We start from the raw sequence: 26,709 nt of genomic DNA, 5'->3' as shown, positions 1-26,709 counted from the left end.
GCAGAGTGAGTTTTAGTATCCTTTTTTATAGTAATATAAATTGTTTGAGAGTTTAAATATGGAAAGTATTACAATAAATATGCAACTTTACATGATTAGAAGCACACTTTGCTGCAGATATGATCTGTATTACCAACTAAATAAGTATGTATAGGGTCTGTTTTAACTTAGTTATCCTTTTGTCCTTTTTTTCTGCTCATTGTTATATAACAGTTGTGATGGTGAAATGCATAATGACTATTCCGGACAGTATGATAGAGCATCATATGGCATTTATATTGGAGGCTAAAGCACTATAAACATATGAAAGTAATTTACAGATACAATTAAACTTCTAAACAAAGAACTTCATAAATATTTCATTTGAAAACTGGGCATCAACCAACTACCTGAGGGCGGAGGGGACTTTTTTTTAATACAACATAATAAAGATTTAATAAAAATGTTGTTATAGGTGCAACTGTGTTAACTCTCCCTGGCAGTTAGGTATTAAAATGTATCCTTTAGTCAGTTCCTTCTTATGTTTTATCTAAAACAGCAAGGAACTGTGAGTTTACCGCCTGGCATTCTGGTAAATAATGGAAGCAATATTTACAAGTTACATTACATTATATTTATTTATATAAACCTTTAATCCAGATCGCTCTTCCTCCCCACAGAGACTGTTCTACTATATATGAGCCAAATCCTGAACTTCTTTCTCAGTCCATGTTCAGTCCTTATACAGGCGAATCTTTCACTGAAGTTAATGGACTGAATGTCTGGCTTGACATTGCAGCCAGATGGTAGCCACTCCATTTTTATGGTGGAACCTAGCTTCCCAGGGATGTGGTGGCTTCTCCATCACTTGAAGTCTTTAAATTAAAACTGGATGTCTTTCTAAAAGATATACTCTCACTCAAACACAAGTTATGGTTTGATGCAGAAATTAGCGTCTGGTGTTCTATTTCCTGAGTTATGCTAAAGGTCAGATTAGATTATCATAATGGTTCCCTCTTGAAATCAATGCATGTCTGATTTTCAACCACCCTACCTTGGCTAAAGAGGGAACCTGATCTTCCTTGAATTTCACATACTGCATCTTATCCCAGGAGAGAGTGTTTCCTATAAATTTGGTAAAAATCAGAAAAGGAATATTAAAGTTTTGAGGCAAAATCCTTTCTCCACTGAAGTCAACAGGAGTCTTGAAATTGACTTCAGTGGGCACGGGATTTTACTCATGGTGTTTTGGAAACCTATCTGAAGTTCATTTTTGAACATTCTCACAATATTTTTAAACATATTAAAACTGGAAAAGTTTCCAAAAAAATTTCTTTGGCCTCATTGAGGAGAAGTTCACTTCTGTATTTTGGAAGTGGACAGTGGGGGAAATGACAAAGCTATATAACAAGGACATAAAAGCAGCTTGTGTTACACAGTAAGGTAGGCAGACAATGGGTTTACTGGGGATTAATTAAAACAGTGATATGTAAAGGAGCCAGTGGAATGTCAAGGGATAGGCCCTGAGAGGAAAAGAAGAGGAAATGATTGCCTACCAAAATCATGCCATAAGGTAGAGAAGCAAGGAAGAACTGAAAAACTGCCTAAAAGAAATGTTGTAAATTAGTTTTTTTTCCTCTTGGCTGAAGCAAACAAGCTATGTTTTGTGTGCTGGAATTTTTGGACCAAGACAAAGCAGGCTTTAATGCTTGGTACACTGGGGAAGAGAAATGGCCAGCATCTCATTTCTTTTTTCTTTGCCTTTTCCTCCTTTTCTGTGCCTTGATGGGACAGCCTATACAGAGCTATATTCATGTGTCTATATAACACATTTAAAGGTTTATAGGCAAAGCTTGAAGTACCTCATGTTAAGGTTGTGTGATACTTTCCATTATAACCCCCTAGTTTAACTTTGTCAAATTTTAATTGTTTAGGCTGAAATTGTCAATGCTGAACATTCAGCATCTAGCCTCAGGCTAGATGTTTTTTTGGAAAATTTCACCCAAAATGGTTCAATCATTCCTGAGAATGATGGCAGAAAAAAATACATTGTTTTGCCCATGTTAAAAAAATTCTTGAGATCTTTTCTTTAACATGCTCTAGTGCCAGGGATGAGACTTGTGCTGTCCCCATGAAAAGGTGCCTACATTGGCCAAGTTATAAGCCTTTGAAAAAGTGCAGTTCACACATGCTCAGTAGAGACTTGCTATTTCTTAACAAGTAAAATCTCCAAAGATTCCATCCTCACTGAGCATGCTCCATCCCCTCACAGCTCCTGGTGCTGACCAGAGCGTGCACGCACCATCCACAAAGAGTAACTTGAACATGCTCCAGCCTAGGGATACAGATTGAAGCTGGATTTTCCCTGTAATGACTGCTTCTGGCTGCTGCTGGCAAGGTTTTTTTTTTCTATAGATCAGCTATTAATGAGTAACTTCTGCTCTTTACTGTGTCATTAAAAATAACAACGAGGAGTCCTTGTGGGACCTTAGAGACTAACAAAAGTATTTGGGCATAAGCTTTCATGGGCTATAACCCACTTCATCAGATGCATGGAGTGGAAAATACAATAGACAGGTATAAATACACACCACATGAAAAGATGGGAGTTGCCTTACCAAGTGGGGGGGGGGGTCAGTGCTAATGAGCCAATTCAGTTAGGGTGGATGTGGCCCATTTCCAACAGTTGACAAGAAGGGGTGAATATCAGCAGAGGGGAAATTACTTTTTATAGTGCTAACGAGGCCAATTCAGTCATGGTGGATGTGGCCCACTCTGTCATTGTTACCTTGCAATCTCCTGTCTGTTGTATTCCCTCTGTTTTCTCTTATTTTAAACTTAGATTATAACTCTTTGGGGGCAGTAACTGTCTCGTGTTATGTGTTCATATAGCACCTAGCACAATAGGGCTGGAACGACTAGCTGCTACAACAGAAAAAACAAGTAAAATGAAGTTGACCAAGGGATGAATTTGGCTTCCAGATTTAAACATCAAATTCAAATACTATCCTAACTTTCTCAAAAGGATAGCACCAAAAACACAGAGAAAAAGAACAGGAGATGTAGTAGGAGGTAAGGGAATAGCTATTCATCATAACTACTAATATATTGCATAATGTATAAGTTTCCATTATTATTGGATATAATTAGATTCTTTCAAAGAGTTCATTCTATATAAACATTTTATTTATAGCAACATATCTCTTTCTTCTCTTTTTTAAAAGCTAAAGTCCAGATCCCATTGGCTTCAATGGGCTTTGAATCAGGCTCAATATCTATGAGCAATTTATGTTTAAAGGCATGATTGATAATACCTCAACATGGTCCAAACCACAGGCTCTTAAAGAAAAGCTTTAAACTATATATCAGTTTGATCTTTATATTGTGCCTAATTATTTTTATAATGTATCTTGATCTGAAAATTACTTGTGCTTGAATAAAAAAAATTGCTGGGACTGTTTAAAAACATGAACTGTAACCACTACTGGGTTATTTTTTTTTATTATAGTGTCAATGTGACAGCAAGAAAAGTGTTTTTGAAGACTACTATTGCACTCCACAAACTGGGATTCCCTACTCAATGCATCACATTTCTGTTAAATACACAAGGTCACTCTGCATTACCACCCAATGCCTTTGTCGTTAAATTCTGTTTGAAGTTTTCTTTACTCAACTTACATTATCTCACTGGGCAATCATTCCCTGGAACGTTTTGAAACAAATGGTAATTTCAGTTCTAACAAGCACACAATCTTTCTGAAAGCACTCAGCACCAATCACCAGGCCATGTTATGGTTTATAATTTTAGCAACCCCATCAAGCTAAAGAAGAGAAGAGAAATGCACAAATCAAGGGACAAGGGTAAATATTCATTCTATGTAAATGAGCATCAGCAAAATTGTTTATGGATTGTGCAGCCCATAAAAGAAAGAAACTACAAAGTTAAATAAAACAGGATGAATGAACAAAACAGTGCAATGTGAGAATATTAGAGAAGGTGCGGTACAAAACACATTGGTTCAGTGATTTTAATTAAGCAATTATCCATACCAGGTTTCTGATTAATTTCTTGGATTTTTGGTTGCTTTGCTAATATACAGGCTTTAGAAAATTAGAACTATATAAATTTACTAATCAAAAATAGAAGCTTAAGATAGATTAATAAAGTACCAGAAAGTAAAATAAAGATGGTTGTACAATATTGTTTACAATGTTTAAATGCATGAGCTTAATGCAGGTGTTAACACCCTTTAATAAATGAAATTACAAAATATTTCAAAATTTTAGTACATTGCTAAATTTTGTACAATTCTAGGGAGGTGATTTTGATCCAAATATAGAAGTATGGATCCATCCATTTAGATCAGGATTTTTACATGAATTAGAAGTTATTTAAACTACTTAATTACTGTACTACTGATCCAAATAAAAATTGCACTCCTAAATAACAGTAATTCATAGTCAAGTCATTTTCTTATACATACACACCACCACTAACTGCAAGGCCTTCTCTGCCTAGTTGAGGGGGGATAATTGACCAACATAGTTATTCTAGAATGACTATTTTGCTATATCTATTCTGGTATCATCTAGGTATTCTGAAATAACTCCCCTGGGTGGACACTGTATTCCAGAATCAAAAAGTATCTTTATTCCAGAATAATTACGCTGCTCACAAAACAACCACTTGACAAAGTGAGGATTTGAACCTGTCTCCCACATCCCAGGCGAGTGCCCTAGCCATTGAGCTAAAAGTTATAGCGAGGGTGTCAGTGCCACCTCCTCCAACTATTTTGTGGATCCATCCCTTTAAGAATGCCGAGAAACTAAACATTTTGGCCTGACCTACATGTTTAGTTCAACCCAAAACTTTGATTCGCTGCAGTTTTTTGGAATTTTCTGATTTGGTTTCACTCAAACTGCTTTTAATTTTTTTTCCAGAACTGCCAGTGAACCAAAAAATAAAATAAAAATCAGTTATTTACTCAACTCTACTAGTAGGTGTAACTACAGGCAATTTGTAACCCTAATCTTGGTTTACTATAAACATTTTTATTATTTTGACCAAATGTTAAAATAGTGGTAAACTCTTTATTTTATAAATCATATTCTTCTTTTTCTTTGCCTGAAAAGTGATAATTTTGTATGACACTACAAATCATATGTTCTCTCTGGGCTGTAATTGTGTTAAGCACATCTGCTTTTTCGTCTGTCTGTTCACTGAATGTAAACACAGTTTATTGTTAAAGTACCTGAAGGGGGGTTCCAAAGAGGATGGAGCTCGGCTGTTCTCAGTGGTGGCAGATGACCAAACAAGGAGCAATGGTCTCAAGTTGCAGTGCGGGAGGTCTAGGTTGGATATTAGGAAACACTATTTCACTAGGAGGGTGGTGAAGCACTGGAATGGGTTACCTAGGGAGGTGGTGGAATCTCCATCCTTAGAGGTTTTTAAGGCACAGCTTGACAAAGCCCTGGCTGGGATGATTTAGTGGGTGTTGGTCCTGCTTTGAGCAGGGGATTGGACTAGATGACCTCCTGAGGTCTCTTCCAACCCTAATATTCTATGATTCTATGATTTTAGTGCTATGCTGAACTAATGTAATGAATTTTCCAGTCTCAAATTTCTTTCCTATTGTTTAAGGTGAAAGGTGTTAAAGTTACACATCATACAGTTAAGAGAGGCAAGGTGGGTGAGGTAATAACTTTTACTGGACCAAAGTCTTTAGGTGAAAGAGACAAGTTTTCGAGCTATACAGAGCTCTTCTTCAGGTCATACCTTTGAAGAATATCCATATTGGAACAGAAGTTGGTCCAATAAAAGATATTACCTCACCCACTTTGTCTCGCTAATATCCTGGGACCAACACATCTACAACAACACTGCAAACATCATACAGCTAAATAATTTACAGGATTTATAATTCAGCTGTGTACTTTCTGAGTAGCATCTACCTTAGAATAAACAAGTCATGACTTTGTAAAAAGGGGATACTTATCTAAAAGTCTTTGTTATTAACCATATGGAACCAATATGTGGATAAATTCTCCAGCTCAGCTGACATTTTGCAATGCCTTTTAAGACAGGTAAAAACTTCACACAGCGCAGTGTAGTTTTACAAGTCTAGTTTTGTTCCAATATTGCTGCAGTCTTCCTTTAGGGGCTTAAAAGAAAATGTCAATAAGGTGTTTATCAGTGATAAATCTTTGTGTCTAGCAGCAGACGAGTCCTCAGAGTCCAGCCACTGGATCTCATCTCCTGACCTGACCATGAGTTTTTCAGCTTGTGGGAAGAGATTTGCATCAAGCCTTTTTATTCAGTGGTTTGCTAACAGTCTTCATCTTGAAGAGCTGATGTGGGCCAATCAGAACAAAATGTACTCTTTGGATTAAGAGTGGCAAAATCCAACTGGATTACAGGATGGGCTTTGCATGTCAGTGTTCTGTAGCTCAATGGGAAAGCAGGGGAGGCTTTTTTTGTGGCTTCATAGTTGTAAAACACACAAGTGATTATGCGCTGTTGTGATATCCCAATGCTGCTTACAGAATTACAGTGGCTTAATTTAGCAATTGATGGACATCCACTCTAAATATCTTTTTCTGGGGTCTTCTGTTTTGCCATATACAGTTCTGAGGTCTCTGTGAAGCTCCCACTGGGCCTTTCTGTTCAATGTGGTGTAAGTTTCTTGGTCATTCCCATATTCTTTCTGAGGTTAAAATTTCTCTGCAGATATATCCACTGTGAAGCTTTATGGTATTTAGGGACAGCATCTCCGAGTTCTTTGGATTGTATTTGATCGTTTTCCTCAAGAATCACACCATGGGTTTTGATGAAAAGCAGCCCAGCAACAGAAGCTTATCTGCCATTTTAGATCATTTGAATGTTATTTATGACTAAGTTCTCCACTAAACAAAACATTTGTTTAAATATTTTGGTATTCATTTATTTTCATGTCAGCACCAAAACCAATTGCAGAAGTGAATTAAGCTGAATAGTAATGCAAACTATAATTAGTGTCAATGTATCCATTGCCTAAGGCAATATACTATACAACTGATGAAGAATGCAGTGAAAACAGAAATACTTATTTCCTTCCTAAACCTTGCACTAAGGACTGCCCCCCATAAACAACCCCCTAAACCTTTGTCTTAAAAGTCTACTGTCCAGTATCTCCAAGGCATAATTTCATTTGACATTTCATTGAAAACCAGTTTTACCAGATAATCAATTTTTGCTGATCCTTTTGGTGATCGCTTAAGACACATTTCACTGTAAATTAGTACACCTCTATCCCAATATAACTCGACCCGATATAACACGAATTCGGCTATAACGCGGTAAAGCAGCGCTCCGGGGGGGGCGGGTCTGCGCACTCCGGTGGATCAAAGCAAGTTCGATATAACGCGGTTTCACTTATAATGCGGTAAGATTTTTTGGCTCCCGAGGACAGCGTTATATTGGGGTAGAGGTGTATATGACATCTATCGATTGTAATCATCTTTTGTCCTGGCTGCAGTATCTGTGCTGCTCCTGACAACCCTTTACTGACTGTCTTTCTTTATGCAATTATTACTACAAAGTAATTCTTAATAGTTTCTCCAGTCTTGTTTTAAATGTCCGAAATTTTGCAGTTTCCTCAGTATTCCATTGGACACTATTCCACGTGAATAGATCTCACCCCCAGGAAGGTTTATTTTTCCTTGATATTCAAGCTAAATTTTCCCTTTCTTAAGTTATCCCATTATAGCTAGATATAACCACTTGTATCACAATAAATAATTCTTCTACAATCTCAGTGTTTAAAATTTTCAAATATTTTAGAGGGTTGTCATGTCCTCTCATTGCCAAGCTCTATATATTTAGATATATTTATATAAATCATTCATTGTATATCAGTTGCTCCAGATGCTTGGATCCCTTTAAGCTGTTAATATCTTTCAGAGATTTAGGTACTTGGGACTCAACACAATATTGTAGGAGCCAAATGGAGAAGATAGTTACCGGTAGATTGGGGTGAAAATTTTCAACCTAAACTTAGAAAATGTCCTTTAATTTTATTTAAAAGAAATCAAAAACATTTAAAAATACTCACAATTGAACTGAAACTTTTTGTTTTATATTGAACAAAACAGTTTGTTCAACCTTAACTATTTTTTTTTTACATCTAGATTTGCCAATAATTTAAAAAAATGTTTGGTTTTGGTCCAACCAGAAATGATTTTTTTTTTTTACTTTTCCAAATTTCCAAAGAACTGAAAAATCTGTTGTTCATCCAGGTCTCTAATTACTAGCCTTGACTTGCTTCTTTTGTACATTCAGTTCAGAACTACACTTGCCTCTTTTCTTGCTATATAGCACTGCAAACTCAGATATAATTTGTTGTTCATTATTAACCACCAAGTCTTTTCAGCATTGTTGCTTTCTAGGTATCTCCTTAAGATTGAACTAAATGTCTATATTTTGGAGTATTTGTCTTAAGATGTATTAGATTGCATTTTCCCAGACTGAATCTCATTGATTTAGGTTTTTTCCCCATGATTCTAATATCAATATCTTTGTGTTATTTCTCTATGCTCACCGAGGTTTTCAATAACTCCCCAATTAATATCTGTGCAAATTTCAGTCAGGAGCTCCTTACTCCTACTTCTGGATTGGCTAGTAAAGTCAGGTGCTTAAGCGGTGGAGATCTGTAGGTGTGTGTAGGGGCGGGGGTAAGGGGAAGGAGAGGTAATATTGGTAATATAATAGATTTTTTAAACTAAAATTAAAAAGAACACCCCACCCCACCCCAAAAAAACTCCAACCAACCAAGAAAAACCAACATTTAATAGCTTTTGTGATTTCAGTATCCCTGTAGTTAGTAATCGAGAGCCTGGGCCTTCCTTTAGGGCTTAAGAGACTGTCTTTTTGTTGTTTCTACAGCACCTAGCACCCTGGTGCATGACTGGGGCACCAAGGCACTATAATAATACAAATAATAATAATAATGGCCTGTAGAACCAAAATGGCAGAAATACCCAAGATAGATTGACTTTACTTGGATTTTTTAGAGTAATATATCCAGTAATTGTTATTAGCCTGAATATTATTACAGGCACACACATCTCAAAAGACTATTTTAAATCATATTTGTAATGGGTGGGGAGGGAAATGAATTGGTTTCTTGTCTGGGGATAAAGAGTCCACATTCTCCAGGCTACAAGCTATGGCCTGAATGGCTCCACTCTGCCTGTCCATTTAACAGCTGGTGAGTCTGCGGAGCACTGCCAAGCACTCACACTATTATTCCTTTCTCTCATTTTATTGTCTTAATTTAATTTTTCTTAACAAACTGTTCCTATAAAAATGTATCCTGGGGCCTTCTAAGTTCCTTTACAGTGAAAAAATAATATCCTTTCTGCTGATTCTTCATATGAACATCATGGCCACCCACACTCAAAAATAAAACTTCCCTCTGTCTGAGTTTGCCTGTGATGGCAGACAGTCAAGGAATCTATGTAACCACAGGTGTAGAGAATTTCACTTCCGGATTTTGGCCAGGTGAGAAAAAGCAGAATAGCTAACTCAAGGGGGAGGGGGGAGGGAACGGAGAGAGGGAGGAAATAACCAAACTAATCCAAACATCAAAAAGTTGATAATGGGGTTTAATGTTTATGCTAGTTCTTAATTTATGATAAAATATTCTGCTAATCAAGATATTCCTTGAACTCTATAAAAGGAATGAAATAAACATACGGTGAAACCTGCAGCAAAGAGCACCTCCAACAAGAAATTTCATGCCTTGAGTCAGCACTTTAGAGCATCCCTGAGGTTTCTGGTAATTCTTTGTTCAGTCATTAGCTGAAACCTTTGCTAGGTGGCCGATCTTTGCAGGCTTTTTTGGTTGCTGCTTAACACAGGTTTTGTCTTTGTGCTTATATTAAGTATTTACAAGGGACCTTGAAGTCCAAGGCACTGTTCCTGCAATGTGTTCCATGTGGGCAGACTCCTGTGTTCACGTGGAACCCCAGTAAAGATAATTGCGGTCTGCGGGGGCACAAGTATCACCACACATTGAGTTAATCACAGGATGAGGGCTTGAGTTCTTATAGCACCTCTTGCTGTCTAAATTGCATTTATTAGAGCTGGTCAAATAACCAGGGGGAAAATTCCATGAATATTTGAATTTTGATATGAATCCATGTGGGCCATGTCGACTATCACAACTAAATAACAGACCCTGAATTTTGAATATTTCCAACCAATCCACAGAATAAAAGCTTAGAAACTGAGAATAATTTCAAATAATGAATAAAGTCAAATACACTGTAACATACACATAGCAAAAGAGGGTAATCCGATTAATTAAATTATTCCTTGTGACTTATTTGCATAAATGGTTTAGTACAGACAAGACTAGACGTGATATTGTCTCCTCCTCTGAGAGGAGTTTGTCTGCCCTTTGAATGTAGGCTTGTAATTTTGGGGGCCTACTAGATCTTCAGCTACTTCTGGGTGGCAAGATAGTGGTAGTGACCAAGAGAGCTTTTGTCAGTTCCACTTTGCCAGGAGGGTGCAACATTTTCTTTTGGATGCTGAAGATTTGTACATTTGCCAAGAGCAGGGAATGGGCACATTTTAAATAGATATATTTTTTTAAAGAATGTTTTTTATCTCTCATCATGATGATATCAACTGGTTGGAAGTTGAAGCTAGAAAAATTCAGACTAGAAATAAGGCATACATTTTAAACAGTAAGTTTAACTAACCATTGGAACAACTTACACTTTGGGATGTGATTGTAGTCGAGACTAAGTGTCTTTTAAAATATATGCTATAGATCAACATATGGTATGGGCTTGATGCAGTAATTACTGGGCAAGGTTCTTTGGCCTGTGTTATTCAGGAGGTCAGACTAATGGTCCCTTCTGGTCATAATGGTCATAATGGTCCCTTCTGGCCTTAAATTCTATGAATCTATATACCTTGCATAGTTTCAGGTGGAGGAAAAAATAGTGGGTATTTCAATAAGAAATGTTTTGGAAAAGAGATTCACTACAGGGTTAAATAGAAAAAAGATGAGCAGAAACAGAAGTACAATAGGAATGGGAAGAGTTCTTATTAAATAGATTAGATTTCCAATTTTCTCTCCAAGTTATGACTGCATTAATTTTGTTCCATTCCTGATGCCACTTTTGTTTGGGCATCACCCTGCCGTTACAGCGCTATTGCTCTGATTCCCTCGCCTTGGAATTTCGATTTACAGTTTTTCCTCTTTGTCCTCCTTCACATCAGCTGTTTCCCATGTTCCCATTACAGGGATTGACTCTGTCACAGCTGGAATTCTGGCAGGGTGGCAATTTAAATTCTGGTTGCAACTGTACAAAGCGATTGCTTTGATGAAGGGGTCCCACTGCCCTGCCCCCCCCCAACAAATAATGTGTCAAGTGTTTTTTTTCTCCCCCATCCATTTGTTTTGGAAAAATGGGTAAAATAGGGGTTACATTTACTTTCCAGAATGTGATTGCTTTTTTATGGCTCTGCTGTCGATGCATTCTTTTACAGTCTGAACGTGCTCCCATAGAACTCAAAGGAAAAGCTTTCATTGACTTCAGTGAAAGCAGAATCGGGGTCTTGCTTGCCAATATGGCTAGCTTGATCTGTGTATTTGAAACTCCAAGCCAGATCTTCAGCTTGGGCAAATTGTTGTAGCTCCATTGAAATCAATAGAGGCCTGCGGGTTCACACCAGCTGATCTGTCCCCCCAGAGTCATCTTACCCTTCTTCCTTCTACATTATCAAATATTATTTTCTTTGCATGTCTGGTTCTCAGCCCTAAACTCTATTTTCCTAAATGACTGCCCTTTAAAAAAAAATAGATGTTAGAAATATTTTAAATGATTCGAATTAGTGTTTGATATCGTGTCAAACTGATATTGTGAAGAAGTCTGAAGCTTAGCTCACCTGCTATTCCAGCTGGACTTACTGACTTTCTGCCAGGTTTTTTTGGAAGATAAGAAAGGGAAAAAATGGCTATAAAAATTACAGCTATTAGAACAATGAGCAGCACAACTTCAGTGCACACACGTTATCCTGGTTGTGTCTAAAAGTGGACTTTCCTCAAACAAGAAAAAAGGAAAGTGGTAAAAGACTGAACTTGGCCTAATAGATTGTATACACCTTATCTGGTAATAGTAACATGCACTTGAATGTTATTAGTGCCCCCAAACCTTTCAATACTAAAGTGTGCCCTAAATGTTACTTGACACTAGATGTTACATAAATCTGTATTTTCATTACTAAGCAACTTTAGGATATGCAGTGTATATGAAAAAAGATGTGGTAATAACTCACTAATAATGGGTGCCATGTGAGGGGGGAAAAGGCAATATTACCTACCTAAGAAATATAAAACATGGTTTATATTTTCAACAGTTTGAGAATGCAAGGAAAACGGAATATTTGGTGCACCTGTAAAAACATATTTGATCATAATGGCAAGTACAGCATTCTTAGTGCAGGATTCATATTTCATAACTCGTGTTCAAACAAGAAAAATGATTATAATGTTAAGTATTTCCTGAGTTTATTTTGATGGATGGCAGAATAAGTATCTTTTACTCATTAAAATACAGATTGGTATAATTTAATAAATGAATTTAATACACAGATGTTCAAGGCTGTTTGAGCAGGGTACATATTAATCAACTTCTTTATAACTGACCCTCTTTTATATTTTTAAAATAAATTTGCAGGAGCCAAAATTTTATTAGATCTGCATGCTCTTGGTCTGGTGTCAGATATCAAGTGTGGTGTTTAAATCGTGTCAGGTGATCAAAGTGCTTCTTTTTGATTGATGAGTCTGTAAACATCAAACTATATGAATGGTTGTTGCTTTTGCATCTGTTTGAGAAACTGACACATCCTTTTAAAATATGGCCCAGATTTTCAAAAGTGATATTGGATACCTCCGTTTTGGGTACCCAGCTGAGACACCTTAAAGGGATCTGATTTTCAGAAAGTGCTGAGCCTTCTCCTCTGAAAATCAGGCTCACTTTAAGGTGCCTCAATTTGGGCACCTACAAATTAAGACACTCAGACTCACTAATCACTTGGAGAATCTTGAGCAGTGAACACAGCCTGATTCTGTACTCACTTATACAATGTATTGTTCCATTGGTTTCAGTGGCGTCACTGCAGATTTACACGGGGGTAAATAAAAGGAGAATCAGGACCATCATGTTTTTAAATAGAGTATGCTGGGAAATGAGTGGAGCTGTAAATCTCCTCAAATTATCAGGGCAACTTTGTTGGTAGTCTCAGCAGAGAGGCCAGGGTCAGGAGTAGACCTAGAGTGAGGCCGAACAGCCCTTTCACATCTAGGCCTTGTCTTCACTGGGGAAACTAAAGTGTGTTCTTAACTCAAGTTAACTAACCTGAGGGAAAACCCTTGTGAAAACAAGGCAGTTTGTTGTTTTCACACAAGGTAGCATGTTGAGATAAAGACCAGGCTCCTCTCATAGTCTGTTACTCAACCTGCTAACTTGGGTGAACACGACAAACAGCTCTGTCTTCACCAGGCTTTTACCTCAAGCTAGTTACCATGTGTTAACTCTCTCAAATTAAGAACCCATTTTTCTTTCCCTAAGGTACAGTTCTAGAAGTGTTCCCTGTAGTCAGGTAAGGCACATAGGCAGGGGTCAGTCAGTGGAAAGTTTGCATGATCCGGATTCATTAAGTGGATATTAAAAAATATTTATGTCTTCTGCACACTGGATCAAATTCATAGTGGGGGTAAATGGTGGTATAAAAGTAAGGCTAAGCTGATGCTACTTACATGTTGATTGGGCGAGAAGTTGGGGCTGAAGCAGGAAAGCAACAGGGGATCTAAGTGGTATAAGAAAAAATAGAAAGGGACCTGCTTTTTCTTGCAATGCCATACACTTTCCTGTTAGTTGCTTTTGCTGCCTCATACCTACTGTACTGCCTACCTGAGGCCAAATTCTCTGAATTGTAAATGGACACAGCACCTCTTAATTTCAGTGGAATTTAGACTGTTTACACCAATAGAGAATTTGGCCTATGGTGTGTAAATTACACCAATTTAGTCTCATTGGGCAGTGGATTACTTATACCACCATTTATGTCACATCTGAATTCGACCACGATGACTCTGTTGCATCCCACAAATGTTTTAAATTCTGGAGGACACTAATCCCAAAGCATCACACACACTGATCTATGCAATGCTCCCAGTCAGATGAGTACCACATCTTATTTAATTCCTTTTTTAATTAATTTATTTTAATCCTACCGTAACATGGATGTAAGATTTTTTCATGTTTCATGATAAATAATAGAGGCCAGAGCATTCTCGCACTGTGGTCAGAGAGGGACTCCAATGAGATGTAAAAAGAACAGGAGTACTTGTGGCACCTTAGAGATTAACAAATTTATTTGGGCATAAGCTTTCATGGGCTAAAACCCACTTCATCAGATGCATAAGTACTCCTCGTTCTTTTTGCTGATACAGATTAACACGGCTACCACTCTGAAACACTGAGATGTAATTACACCTCTCACTGCGTGGAAGAAAGGGTTTGTTATATCTACAGCACTAACCTCCATTAACCGTAACCATACAGATGCCCTTTTATTTGGGTTTTACAGAGTGGGTACAGAGGCAGGTGTTATGGGAAGCAAACCAAGGACCGGATGGTATCCATGTCTCTGTCCCCTGCTCAGCTCCCACATTTTTAACACACATATCTGGAAGGGAGTTAAAGTCACGTGCTGCAGCATTAGCTCCTGCAGCATCCATTCTGTGGCTGCTGCAGAGCAGGAGGACTCAACCAATGTATACATACAGGCTTGCATCTTTTTGAATGGGAGGGGCCTGACTTTGCATTGCCCTGAACCTTTGTGCCTTGCACACCAGTGCAAAGTGCAGTTAAGACACTTCCAGTACAGGATGGTAGCATTGCATACCCACTTTGCCCAGATTTTAAAAAGCCAGCATAAGCTGCAGGGCAACAGAAAATCAAGCCAATAGCCTTCTTTCATCTCTGCTGCCACTGATTCCAGGGTACTTGGTAATAGTTCCAAAAAAAGAGATTGTGAAAAAGGGCTGCTTTGAACTTTTCATCTCAAATGGACAACAGGATAATGCAGCTTTCTTTGGTTTTCAGATAATTTAGACATGATATTGTAGTGAGAACAGGTTAGCTTCAGTGTCCGTTTCTATAATGTATCAGCCAGGTTATCAATTTCTGGTCCAAGAATTCTAACAATAGGCTTCTGGTCTGCAATCAAAGTAACTTCTTCCAATAGAGAAACTTGGAATTTCCTGATTCCAAAATATAATAGTCAGCGGGAGAGTCTTGTTTTCATATGCTTGAGCAAAGGTCCTGGAATTTGAAGCAATTAGTCTTTTGATCCCATATATTATTTTAGGTGATAAGTTTTCATCTATACCTACAGCTGAAGCATCACATGCTAGCTGTTGTTCTAACTTGGGGCCATACTTTCTTTTAAATCCCTTGCAGGTGTCTGTAACTTTTTGATGTGATCAAATAGCTTGTTACAGTTTTTAGTCCACTGCCAGTTACTAAGAACTGTGTTGTTAGATTTTTTTTTAATTTAGACAAATTGTATGTAGCTCTGTAGACTTTCCATGATAATTAGCCAGTTCTAGAGAGGATCTGTGGCATTCTTAGGCACAGAGACTTTTGACACAACATTACATTTCCCTGTGAGAGGTGTTAAGCCTTCCACATCACTCAGATGGCCTAGGTGAATGGAAAAAGGTACATTTGTCCTTTTTTCTTACCTTTTAGAAATCATTTAAACCACTTTAGCCCAGATTCCAGTCTTCTCAAATGAGCTTTTGCATTTGCACCCGGATAAAAATATCACTCCACTCAAATCCAGTAATGTTTGTTAATTTTAAGTTGAGCTGTAACCAGAATTCTAGTCATGTTCTATGCAAGCATATTATATCAGAAGAATCCTTTATGCATATTAATGATCATGTATTATCAAGTATCAGGGGGTACTCTTGCTTGAACTCCAATGACTGGTAAACCTGCAACAAATCTAGTTTTGTAAAATTTTGTCCCTCTTTTAACAATGGAAACAAATCCTGGGTTTTCAGGGTTTTCATATTGGGACAGGGATTCATACTTTATATCACTAGTCCTTATATTTTGGGCCCAATTCTACAATCCTTACTTGATTACAGATTTAGTCCTTCTTTACTCTAGAAATTGCTGTTATTTGAGATAATCGCTACAGATCCAAGCACCAGTCTTGAGGACCGAAGATTGATTTTGTCCATCACTTGTAACATTAGTCTTTCAGACCTGGTGAAAGCTGGGAACAGCCATTTCTTAAATATAGCTGTGGTGGTTGAACATGCTTGTATTAATTGAGGAATATTTGGCCAATCACATCCTCAATTCATCATGTATAAAATAATGGATATACAAGTGTGGCCCTATGAGCCCTATTAGGCCTGACCAACTCAGTACACCTAACATGTTGATGTCATAGTATTTGTCTATAAAGAATGTTGTGTAAGGAATCAAATAAAAGCTTATATCATATTGGTTATCATAAGCATTGTGTATGTACAGGTGTTATGCAAAAAGTTGTATGTGTCTATTAAAAATATATTTAAACTAGGTAACCAGGCAGCGTTGATAAACAAATTTTTCCCAGGCAAAGGATTGTTGATTTACCTGTCTGCCTTGACCACCAATGTAAAGTAAGCAGGGTAGGCCAAATACAATGGAGACTACATTTGCATCTGAGATAGACAGGATGGGCAAGTTAACAGGAGGATAAGAGAGCAGCATGGCACCAGCACTCCGGAGAACAAACAGCAAGAATACATTTCAAAGGTTTACTGGACTATAAGAAGCAGGGAGAAAAGCCATTTTATTGTCCACCACCAAGGAACCAAAAAGGATGGCACTTCTTTGCATCCATGAAAGTTGGATCCTGGCTTGAGGAGGGGGGAGGGGAGGGCTAATGATGCTGAGAAGTTGCTTTAGGTGAGATTTTTTCTTTAGACGAGGATTGTAGCCTGCTGAAGTTATGTTTAGTTTTTTACAAGCATGCTATAATTTTGTTTTATGTGTAATCAATTTTGTTTCCATGATCCTTGCTCAGTTTCCCTTAAATCTTTTTTCTTTGTTAAAAAAGCTTACTCTTGTTTTATTATATTATAAATTCGTCTCGGTGCTGGTGTGCACACAGTTTCTTTGGAGATAATAAACTGGGTAATTTCTGTGAGTGTCCAGTGACAGGAGGTAGACACTCCAGGGAGAAGGCTCTCTAGGGCAGGGGTTCTCACAACAAAATTTTTGGTGGCCTCAGAGTGCAGCTACTAACTCTCCCTGGTGGCCGCACTGATACTTTTTTCCTAAAATACTTAATTAACTTTAGGAAAAACAATTAAATATGCACTGATTCACATCCAAATCATTGTAATGTATATTGGTGGGGTTTTTGGCAGATTCAATAAAAAAAATAATGCTGCCTCCCTCTTCGGTCCCTCCCCCACAATCCAGGGCTTAATGGGTCCTGGGACTTACTGTGAAAAGCGATATTTGTATATTTGTTTATACAGACGCTCCCCGAGTTATGTAAACCCAACATACGCAAATCTGAGCTTACGGGAAAAGTTCCGTAAGCTAGAAATAGGAGGGTCCCCCCCCCCCCCCCCCCGTAATGGTCGGAGATACGTTTCTAACTTACGCAAAATTCGAGTTATGCAAGGCGTTCTGGAATGGAGCGCTTGCGTAAGTCGGGGAGCGTCTGTATCACAGCACACTGAGAAGCTACCTGGGAAGCTATGAAAAGTGATAAGTGATATTATCAAACATAAAAGTATCACTTTTCAGATAGCTAGTAAGTCTGCTGTGAAAAGTGATACAGTACTTGCATGTTTGTTAATATCACTTTTCTCAGTGAGCCCCAGGATCCATTAAGCCCTGGATGGGTGGGGGAGGGGGGGAGGGGAGCTGAAGGAGGAGGCAGCAGGGGCCAGAGGCGATGGGGGGATGGATGTGGGACCGGGGGAGGCAGCAGGGTCCTGGGGGGGATGGATACATGGCCATGGGAGGCAGTGTGGACGAAGGGCGATGGGAGTGGTGATGAGCCCCACTGTTGCGTGGCCAGAGCCAGGGCCTGGTGTCTGCTGCCATGCGGCCAGGGCTGGGGCTCAGTGCGGCCAGAACCCGGAGCTGGGGACAGAAACTGCGTGGCTGGAGCCAGGGATCGGAGCCTGCCGCTGCACAGCTAGAGCCCGGAGCTGGGCGCTGGAGCCCAGGAGTGTGTGGCTGGAGTCAGGAGTCAGCATCCGCCACTGCGTGGCTGGAGTCAGCGCTCGCTGCTGCGCAGCCAGGGCCGGGGGTCGGCACCTGCTACCCTGCGGCCAGAGCCAGGGATTGGCACCCAGAGCCCCGCAGTTGGAGCCCGCTGCCATGTGGCTGGGGCTGGGAGTTGGTGCCTGTGGCCAGTGCCTGCCACTGTGTGGCCGAAGCTCTGGACTGGAGCCAGGAGCCAGCACCTGCTGCCATGCAGCCAGAGCCTGGGGGTCAGTACCCGCTGCCCCACGGTTGGAGCCTGGGGCCGCACGGCCAGGTTCCTGAAGTCCTGCCACTGGAGCCTGCTGCCCAAACCCCCTCCTCCCAATGTGGGTCAAGAACTCACTTTGCTCCTGCAGTGTTGTGTCCCACCTCTCTCCAGAGGCAGTGCAGGGCGGCGCATCTAGGGGCAACAAGGAGGTAAGGGGAGGGGCTGATGCTTTCCCGCCCCCCCATCACCGTCCAGGAGGCTGTCGTGGCCGCACGAAAAGCCGCTGGTAGCCGCATGCGGCCACGGTGGCTGCATTTGAGAAACACTGCCCTAGGGGCTCAGGAACCCAGTATTAACTGCAAGGCAAAGTAAGACCGACAGAATCCTGAGAAGTTTGTCTGAAGTAGCTGACAGACTGGGGTGGCAGGGACCTGTTATCCAGTTTAGCATCAGCAAATCTCTCTCTCTCTCTCTCTCTCTCTCTCAGGCAAAGGGTTGCATGGTGACCTACAGTTTTGAGTGTCCTGAGAAGCCATCACACAAGAGTACAACACATAGATAGATTCCCTATGCTGGATCATGCTTGGAACAATTATTACTCTCAGACCACACCTGTGCAATTTAAATACTATTTGATATGGTCTAAACAAACTTTGTGATGCATCAGCTTAACTTCCCAGAATTATTGTGTGTACAGCGTCTCTGAAATCAGAAAAATTGCAGCCTTGGTATCAATTTCCATTTTAACCGGATAAAAAGGAATACATTTTCTCTGTGATGCACTGAATTATGATAGGTGGCTATAATCCCTGTTCTCTCTCTCTCCTCTGTTCCCTTCCCTTCCTCCCTTATCTTTAATATAACAGGTTTTTATATTTAAAGCACTTTACAGAGATTGCCCAATTATCATATGTCTATGTAAACATGTTTAGCTGTTCAAAGTAAATGGCATGTTACCTAGCAACAGCTGGATCTAAAACTCATTGAAGTCAATGAGAGTCTTTCCATTGATTCCCATTGACTTCAGTGAGCTTTGCAACAGGACCCAAATGTCCATGTTTGTTCCTAAAGCTGTGCTCTTGTATTGCAACCAGCACAGCTGAGATTTTTAGATCCACGTAGCGGATGGGCAATTCACATTAATATTAATGGGACTTGGGCATTCAAATACCATAGGCAAATTTGAAAATCTTGGCCTATGCAATCTAATACGCACCCCATTTGTGCATCCCAGTTTTGCTGAATCAGTCTTAAAATTCAAGGTTTTTTTCAGAGAAATTAAATACTCTATAGGACATTGCTTATTATTTGAGCAATGAGCCCGAGGATTGCTCTGTGAATTGTGCGCTGAAGAATTTTGCAGTTTTATAACTTTCTCGTGTTTTGCTCATTTAGCACCTCAACTGCTACAACCTTTGCTGTCACATGCCTTGTGCAAATAAGCTTATTATGCTATAATCACTTATCTTTGCTGTGGGTATCACAGTACTGCAAACTCAAAAGGCCACGTTTCACATTCCCTCGTGTGGCTGCTTCTTAATGACCTCTCTCAGTTCTTCTATTTGTTTACCTTTTAATTTATCAAATATGCACACCCAAAGGCCCAGGTACATCAGCTAATAGTATATAAATTACAACATAGCTAAACTGCCAAAAAACAAATCCCCCAAAAACTCTCCAAACATAATTCCAAGCAAAGCAAAGCCCTTGTCACAACAAGAAACTCAGCCCCACCAAATCAGCTCTCAGGAAAAGATCTGAGTCAATAAATAAGCATTGCTATGTAACATGAAGGTCAACAGATCTGGGCTTCATTGGACCAGTGGAAGAGGGGAGCTCGAGAGCTGAGGCCTTCCTTCACCAAAAATTCCCAGTACAGTCTCTGGGGACTTTTGGCAAGAACATTCCAGTTCATCTCAATTTCTTGGGGACAGAGGTAGCCAGGACTCAAACCATATAATGCTTTATGGCTCACACTCAACTCCTTGAATTGCAAGCAGATGCCAGTGCAATGTAGGGAGCATCGGTATAATGTACTGTGTGTGAGAATCACTGCTTTGTAAGTGTGGCAGGTGTTTCCGAGTGTGATTCAAACGTGCATTGTAGCAATCGAGTCCAGGAGACAAAGGCTTGTGTAGTATAACTGCAGTTAGGTCTCAGGGCTGATTCTAGGAGTTCTGATGCCCTGTGCCAAAAGGAAAATATTCACTGCTCTTAGAATGTAAGACACACAAACAGTTGCTGTTTTGTTGCCTCTCATGTTAGTGCCTTAAGTGACTGCCTGTCCTACCTGACCCTGTGAGGGACACATCTGAAAGGAAAGTGCTAGGTTGATATATAATTCAGTGAAAATGAATGAGCTTTGCCTTTTTTCTATCCAAAACCTTGTTCCCTGGCACCCATGAGGAAGAAGCTTCACCTGACACTCATTTAAAGTTTACTTGAGTGGTTCCCAGTCCAATCAGTGAATCTGGGTTGAGTTATGGATTTCTAAAGAAACCCACAATTTATTATGCCTGTTTTGTGTACTAGAGAGAGAAGGGATAATGTGATTTTAGTCAATTAGGCATTAACGTGCCATCGCGGGTAAAATGAGGGTCCGGCTGTAGAATCTTGCCTGTATGCTCGGGGTTCTGCTGATCGCCATATTTGGGGTCGGGAAGGAATTTTCCTCCAGGGTAGATTGGCAGAGGCCCTGGAGGTTTTTCGCCTTCCTCCGCAGCATAGGGCAGGGGTCGCAGACTGGAAGATTCTGTTGTAGGTGGGTCAGCTTTTGTGGCCTGCATCATGCGGGAGGTCAGACTAGATGACCATATTGGTCCCTTCTGACCTTACAGTCTATGAGTCTATGAGTCTAAGGTGGGTGAAGTAATATCCTTTATTGGACCAACGTCTGGTGACAGAGACAAGCTTTTGAGCCACACAGAGCTCTTCAAGTCTGGGAAAGTATCACAGCTAAATACAAGGTGGAACAAATCGTTTAGCATAAGTAGTTAGCACATACATACAGCAATGTTTTGTCTACTGTAATGTCACTAATAACTACACTGCAGTACAAACTTATCTTTAAAATGTAGCATAGCAGGATACAAAGACGGAAATAAGCATGGCTGCAAGGTAAACCCATTTTTCATTTAAGTAGGTGTGAATGGTGACTTAAAAAGCCTTTTCGATTACAGTATTCCAGTTAGCAGACCTGTAGACAGCAGAAGACACTGTCTAAGAACACAATGGATCCCCAGAGTGAGTGGGAAATGGATCCTCAAAACAATCCTGTTTTCTATGGGCTTGTCTATGCTGGCAAGTTTTGTCGATGAAACTAATGTCGACAAGGAAAAATTGACAAAAGCAAAGTTGCCAAAGCGTGTCTACATTTGCTCCCTCTGTCAACAGATCGTGTCCACATTTGGGGCACCTTTGTCAACAGCGAGAGCAATGGACTGTGGGTATGTATCCCACAGTGCCTGGCGATACCATCCATCGCTAGGTATTGTAGGAATGCAGAAACGGATCGCGGCGCATCCTGGGATGTGCAAAATGTACCGTCATGCACCGCTTTGTGTCCCACCCCTCCAATGGTTTCTGGCTTCCTTTCGTGCCGTTTTTCCAACTGTCATTTTTTTGTAGTGTGCTCCAGCATCTGCAGTGAGAGAGGATGGATCCCACACGTGTCTTCTATGCTCTATTAGCAGTCGTGAGGACATCGCACATGGCAGCACAGTTACTCACAGAGTTACTTGCAAAGTTAACAGAGGATGAATCACAGGCACCCAAGTGTGATATGGACAGCAGCAACTTATCAGTGCTTTGTGCATTCACAGAGCAACTACATACGGTAGATCGTCGCTTTTGGGCTAGGGAAACAAGCACTGATTGGTGGGATTGCATTATCATGCAGGTGTGGGATGATGACAAGTGGGTACAGAACTTTAGGATGAGTAAAGCAACCTTCATGGAGCTATGTGCTAAGCTGTCCCCCGACCTGTGGTGCAAGGACACCAGATTGAGAGCTGCCCTTTTGGTAGAGAAGCGTGTTGCAATCGCTGTGTGGAAGCTGGCGAATCTAGACTTTACCGGTTAGTTGCAAATCAATTTGGAGTATGTAAGTCCACTGTTGGGGCTGTATTACGCCAAGTGTGCAGGGCAATAAATCGCATCCTGCTGCGGAGGACTGTGCCTCTGGGAAATGTGCATAAAATAGTGGATGGCTTTGTAGAGATGGGTTTCCCTAACTGTGGTGGGGCGATTGATGGCACACACATTCCAATTTTAACGCCAGATGACCTTGTCTCTGAATACATCAATAGGAAGGGATACTTCTCCATCGTGTTGCAGGCGCTTGTGGATCACCGGGGGTGTTTCATGGACATCAATGCAGGCTGGTCTGAAAAGGTGCATGACGCACGCATCTTCAGGAACAGTGGCCTGTACAGAAAGCTGTAGGCGGGGACTTTCTTTCCAGACCACAAGATCACAGTGAGGGATGTGGAAATGTCCACAGTAATCCTGGGAGACCCGGCTTACCCCTTACAGCACTGGCTTATGAAACCTTACACAGGGCACCTGGACAGCAGCAAGGAGCGTTTTAACAACAGGCTGAGCAGGTGCTGCATGGTAGTAAAATGTGCCTTTGGCCGTTTGAAAGCTCACTGGAGGTGTCTCAATGGCAGGCTAAACCTTACCAAGGATAATATTCCCATGGTCATAGCTGCATGCTGCACTTTGCATAATCTGTGTGAATCTGTGAAATGTTTGCTCAGGTGTGGAGCACTGAGGCAGAGCGCTTGGCTGCACAGTTTGAACAGCCAGATGCTAGGGCTGTCGAAGGAGCCCAAAGGGCTGCTATTAACATCAGAGAGGCTTTGAGGAACAATGAGGGGCAGTAACACATCTGCTTTGGAGTTGCTTCCCTGGTGCATCCATGTACAATTTTGGGCCCCAAGATCCATGTAACAAAATGACTTAGAAGCCTGTTCCCGAGAGTGAATTGATTGCTATACGCTTTTGTAGAACACAGAATAAAAATGCTGTACCATTAAATACCTTAGCATTTATTTCTTGTTAAAAAGGGTAAAACCTCACCGCTGTGTGTAGCTCCAGCTATCATTGTGCAAGCTGTGAGAGGGGGTGGAGTGATGGGGAAACTCAAGAGTGCTGTGAAGTGAAAAGGAATGTGTGGGCATAGAGGGGGGTGGGGTTGGCAAAGAATTGTGCATCTGCATGTGCTGCCGTGGAGGTCGACCATGGATCTGCTCAGTCTGCAGCTGTATCAAAGACTTGAGCTTCTCTGTCTGATCCTCCATAACTTTTATCATCTGCTCTGTTGCTTGCCTAGCAAATGCAGCATTCTCTTTTCTGTCCTGCCTTTCGGCTTCCCAGCACTCTTTGCGTTCCCTGGTCTGTCTCTCATCACGCTGCAGCACCTCCCAGAACATGTCTTCTTTGCTGCGCCTAGGGTTCCTCCTTATCTGCGAAAGCCGGTCCACGAGGGTGCGTGGTGTGTTCCTCAAGGTCTGTGCTGAACAGAAGAGGAATTGTTACATTCCAGCAAATGATTGAAACGTTTTAGTAACAAGGGCCTTTTGCTAGTAGAAATCACTTTCTCTCTGAACTCTAGGCAGGCACACAGCTCCGCGAGCACCCCAATCCTGGTGAGTGTCAAGAGTGGGGGGAAGGTGGTTGAGCATACAGACAAAACAGTGACGGCTTGCAGGGCAGCTTTGCAGGGAACTCATTCTAAAATTATCACACCCTTTTTCACAGGCAGTCAATCTGCTGGCTGACATCTCGCTGCTGCGGGTTACCAGGGAAACCAGGGCCCAACTGCTGAATGCTTGCGGCTTTCACCCCGGTCTATATGCAGCTCAGCTATGTGCCGCTTTGGTCCCAGCTCCAGTGATTGCTAAATGGCATGGGACAGTTTCCTACAATGGGGGAACTAAAAAGACTGCAATCCCTTGGAATCTGTGGCAGAGAATTAACAAGTACCTCTTTGAAACTTTCCAGAGCCTCTCTCTGGAGGATTCCCTGCAGGTCTCAATGTCCATCGACACCCTGCTTGGCCATGCAGATTAGCTACACAGGGCAATGTCCAGCTCACAGAAAACACTACCTGCCTCCCACTTTTCAATTCCCTACATAAGCCACAGCAACTTACCTGACATCTCATCTGCTTCCTGCTCCCCATTGAGCACTTCTGTAGTGGAGAAAAGTTCCTGGCTGCCTGCCCCACCGGGCGACCCCACTGGGAGCACCACATCCTCTTCTAGCTCGACTTCTTCATCCAGAATTTCAGCCTCTGGGTTACTCCCTCTTTCTGCTACCTGCGAAGTATCCACGGGGCTATCGGCAATGGAGGTGGGGTCACCACCGAGGATAGCATTCAGCTCTTTATAGAAGCGGCAGGTCTTAGGTGCACCACCGGAGCAATGGTTCGCCTCCTGAACCTTATGGTACGCCTGCCTCAGCCCCTTTATCTTCACTCTGCACTGCTGCATGTCCTGATCATAGCCCTTTTCGCACAAGCCTCGAGAAATTTGCCCATATGTGTTCCGATTCCTACGGGTCACTCGCAGCTGCGACTGAACAGACTCCTCTCCCCATATACTGATCAGATCCAACAACTCAGCGGAGGTCCAAGCGGGACTGCGTTTGGTGCGATAGCCAGCCATGCTGACCTGGGAAGCTTCTCTGGGAAGCCAGCAAGCAGGAAATGAGATTTAAAATTCCCGTGGCTTGCAAGGGGGAGGGGCGGGTTGGCTGCAGAGCAGCGGAGTTCAAACCGCTAACCGGAGCGGCAGCATGGGAATTGTGGGACGCTTTCTGGAGGCCAATAAAATTGAAAAAAAAGCTGTGGTTTCTACACTGGCTGTTTGTTGACAATAAAGGGAGGGGAAAAGACAAAAGTCTCTCGCAGGGGTGGAAGTTTTTTGTCGCCAAAACTAGGCATGTTTTTTGAAAAAAGTCACCTTGCAGTGTGTACGCTATTGCTGTTTTGTCACTGTCATAACTATAAAGGGAAGGGTAACAGCTCTCCTGTGTACAGTACTATAAAATCCCTCCTGGCCAGAGACTCCACATCTTTTTACCTGTAAAGGGTTAAGAAGATCAGGTAACCTGGCTGACACCTGACCCAAAGGACCAATAAGGGGACAAGATACTTTCAAATCTTGGGGGGGGGGAAGGCTTTTGTTTGTGCTCTTTGTTTTGGGGGTTGTTCGCTCTTGGGACTGAGAGGGACCAGACATCAATCCAGGTTCTCCAAATCTTTCTGAACAAGTCTCTCATATTTCAAACTTGTAAGTAAACAGCCAGGCAAGGCGTGTTAGTTTATCTTTGTTTTCTCAACTTGTAAATGTACCTTTTACTAGAGTGTTTATCTCTGTTTGCTGTACTTTGAACCTAAGGCTAGAGGGGGGTCCTCTGAGCTCTTTGAGGCTTTGTCTTCACTACCCGCCGATCCGGCGGGTAGCAATCGTTTTTTCAGGGATCGACTTACCGCGTCTAGTGAAGACGCGGTAAAATCGATCCCTGATCGCTCTGCCATCGACTCCGGAAATCCACCTCGGCAGGAGGCGGCAGCGGAGTCGGCGGCAGCGCGGCAGCGGTCGACTTTCCCGCGTCCTCACCGCTAGGTAAGCCGACCTAAAATACGCAACTTCAGCTACGGTATTCACGTAGCTGAAGTTGCGTATCTTAGGTCGGACCCCCGCTGCAGTGTAGACCTAGCCTAAGTTTGATTACCCTGTAAAGTTATTTTCCATCCTGATTTTACAGAGATGATTTTTACCTTTTTCTTTAATTAAAAGCCTTCTTTTTAAGAACCTGATTGATTTTTCCTTGTTTTTAGATCCAAGGGGGTTGGATCTGTATTCACCAGGAGTTGGTGGGAGGAAGGAGGGGGGATGGTTAATTTCTCCTTGTTTTAAGATCCAAGGGGTTTGGATCTGTATTCACCAGGGAATTGGTGAAAAGTTTCTCAAGGCTTCCCAGGGAAGGGAATTAGCTTTGGGAATGGTGGCAGCGGACCAGATCTAAGCTGGTAGTTAAGCTTAGAAGTTTTCATGCAGGCCCCCACATTTGTACCCTAAAGTTCAGAGTGGGGAAGCAGCCTTGACAGTCACCAAAAGGCAGTTTTTGGTGACAAAACTTGCCAGTGTAGACAAGCGCTA

The sequence above is a fragment of the Emys orbicularis genome, chromosome 3 (genome assembly GCF_028017835.1).
Source record: "Emys orbicularis isolate rEmyOrb1 chromosome 3, rEmyOrb1.hap1, whole genome shotgun sequence".
In the NCBI taxonomy this organism is placed as follows: Eukaryota; Metazoa; Chordata; order Testudines; family Emydidae; genus Emys; species Emys orbicularis.
The sequence above is the reverse complement of the archived record's forward strand: the minus strand, read 5'-3'. Positions refer to the sequence as shown.